The following is a 3,420-nucleotide window of genomic DNA, read 5'->3' as shown; positions in this document are numbered from 1 at the left end:
GGTTCACGTGCGACCTCCCTTTCAATGCGGGCCCGAGGCGAGAGGCCTGGAGCGGCGGGATCAATACCCCCCGCTTTCAACAACGCAGCCCAATGTTCTTTCGTTACGCTCACACTGACAGATCGCAATGCTCCTCGAGTGCAGACGGAGTCCCGGGGTCCGCCGCGCTGCGGCCCTCTTGCTCCCGAGTGTTGGCCAGGCGCGGGAGGATGAGACGATGACGACGCGCGAGTTTCGCGACGAGAGGGCAGACGACTGCTGCGTTTGTTTCGTGCGAATAATTCACGCGAATAATTAATTTTTTGACAAAAACAAGTTTTTTTCTCGAACTTTTTCAAAAAATACGAAACAGGCCAAAGAGTTTTATAAGCATACATACACTTCCCTTGATTGTGAAATCAATTGCTTGTGAACTTAATGAATCACGTGAAAGTTAGATACTCCAATTCGGAGGTCAAACAGTTTTTATAGCATTCTGGTGAGAAGTGGATCACTCCAAATTCGGAGGTCAAAGATTCCACTGAATTATTAAAATTAGTATGGATGGCGTTAAATTTAGATTTATTCATAAATATAGGTTTATAAAAATTTTACATGAGTGTGGTAATTTTAGTTACATATTTACAACTCTATAAATATCATATTGCTTATTAGTCTATATTATTATTTGAAATAATATTCTGATATAAATATCCGATTCTATATTTGAATTTGAAGAATATTCGTTCATATTTTAATCTATTTATATACGAATATGATAATAAATTAATATTCAACGCTTATTATTGTATTATAGATTATATGCAAAAAAAGTACTTGTTATTACAATATATGATTTCGTGAATTAGTTGCTTCATAACCACATGTTTATATCTAAAAGTTACTGCGAAGCCCACTTGCTAAGGGATGGTTCTCATAAAAATGAAATTATTTTTCATAATGAAAATATTTTTTATTTTTATTTTGTTTGACATAACACATATTTGTTTTAAAAGATATTTTACGATTTAGAGAAAAATTAAAGTTCTCTTTTTTCACTTCTCTACCGTAGAAAAATGTAACTTAAGCTGACTCACAATTTTTTTTTTTTTGTTTTTTTAAAACCAAACGAATATGATTTTTTTTTCATTATCACCAACACAATATGATAAAATTACTATATATATTATATTATATTGATACTATATATATATATATATTATATATATATTATAGTTATATATATATATAATATAGTATATATATATTATAATTATTTCTACAATCAAACTCAAAAAATACAAATGTAAAAAAAAAAAAATTCCATCGAATTATCTTTTCTACCGAAAATTATTTTTTATGATTTTACGTTGAACCAAATAGATCCGTTTGTTTTAGTGTAAGTGGAGGGATAGAACTCGAGTTCCATCACTTTCATTATTTATTTTGATCTAAGTCAAAAATATAGTGTAACTGAAGTTACGCTAGACCTCTACTTCACCCACTCTCGACTTTCTCCTTTAAAATGCCGAACTCGACTTCCACCACACACAACCCCCTCTAAAAAATTTATTAAATAATAAAATTAAACTCTATTTACTTTATAATGGGTTAGAATTATCTTATTTATAATAAGTTAGGATTACCTTTAAACAATAATAAAATATTTAATTATATAATAAGTTAAATTTATAACGATAAGTTTATCACTATATTTAGAAGATAACGGGATTCACTTACTTAAATCAAAACAAACAATGAAACTCAAAAAATTAATTTCATCAGGACCAAGTTATATAAAAACAAACAGAAGAAATAATTGAATTTAACTTCCGGCTAAGTTTATTTCTAAAATGAAGTAAACGAAGCGGGTAGCGTGCTATCTATCTTTAAAAAAAAAAAAAAAACTTTCAAACTGTACGAGTTACATCAAAACAAACAATAACAAAATAATCACACTTCAGGAAAACTCAAACACCACTGCACTTGACTTACGTTGGATCTACAGATTCGTCTATCCAAACGCCCCCGAAGTGTGAACGTTAATAAGAAAGAAGAGAAACTCAGGGCGTATTTGGTTCGAAGTTGGAGTCGGAATCGGAATCAGAATCAAAATAAGCTGGAATCGGAATCGGAATGACTCATTACCTAATTCTGTTTGGTTCATTACCTGAATCGGAATCGGAATAAATTATTTCCATTGTCAGTGTTTGGTTCAGGTGGATATAAAAAACGTAATCAAATTAAGATACTAACATTATTTGTAATATATTAATTTAAATTCAAATTAAAAATTAAAAATTAAAAATTTACATTAAAATTTTGAAATAATGTCCAAATTTTAAATCTATTTTTTTAAAAAAATTAAATTTTGAAGTTGAGTGGATAATTCAAAATATAAAACTAAATTTTGATTTATTCAAATTCAAACTTAAAATTACAATTTAAATTTTAATTTGAATCCATAAATTTAATTAAGTTTGAAATAAAATTCGAATAAAACTTTACATAAGTTAAAATTTAATTCAAATTCAAATTCATAGGTTAGATTCGAAATACTTGATTAAATTTTAATTTTTAATTTAAGTTCAAATTAAAAATTTAAAATTATATATTTAATTTTTAAATTTTAACTCATATTTTAATTAAAAAAGTTGAAAAAATAAATTTAATCCGAATAAATATTCATTCTGTCCGAATTCAACTTCCAATTCGGCCTCCTAGACCGGATTGAGCAAAAAGATGATTGGAAAATTTTTATTCCACTTGAAAATCGAAATCGAAATGGAACTCCCGCATACCAAACACCCACAAATGGATTCATCCATTTCGATTCCGATTTCAGGATGAAAAAGAAGCGAACCAAATACGCCCTAAATTTCTACTCCTCTCCTTTCATAGTCAGCATAACGTCAAATACCTTATGCCTAACCCGCAGCCAAACTTGGGAAAAAGCTTAGGCCGGAGAGGGCCCCGCCGGAGAGGAGAGAAAGTTTGCGAGGAAGAAGACGAAAGTGCAATGGGAGAGAATATAAAGCCTCCTTGGACGTTCTGATCTGTCACCAAGTATCATTTTTATTTTTATTCAATAATTATTTTTTTTTGCAAGTTTTAAATTTTTTAATTTTTAATATTAAAAAATAGTAAATAAATTATTAGATGTAATTAAAATTAATACGTGGCGGTAGATCAAGGGGCAGGGACGGAGCCATGATGCTGAGAGGAGCCTGGCCCCTCAGACTTTTCGTAATTTGCGTAATAGTTCTTCACATATAAAAAATTTAAATAATATATTTTTATTTAATTGCAAAAATATATTCACTGACCTATTTTTTTTAAAAAAATTTGGCACTAACATAGTGCTCTTTCAACTCTGAATTTATTTTTATTTTTTATTTAAAACCTTCATGACTTCTAATTATTTTCGATAATTTTTTTATT

This window comes from Ananas comosus, unplaced genomic scaffold (assembly GCF_001540865.1).
Source record: "Ananas comosus cultivar F153 unplaced genomic scaffold, ASM154086v1, whole genome shotgun sequence".
Classification (NCBI taxonomy): Eukaryota; Viridiplantae; Streptophyta; class Magnoliopsida; order Poales; family Bromeliaceae; genus Ananas; species Ananas comosus.
Note: the sequence above shows the minus strand (reverse complement) of the source record.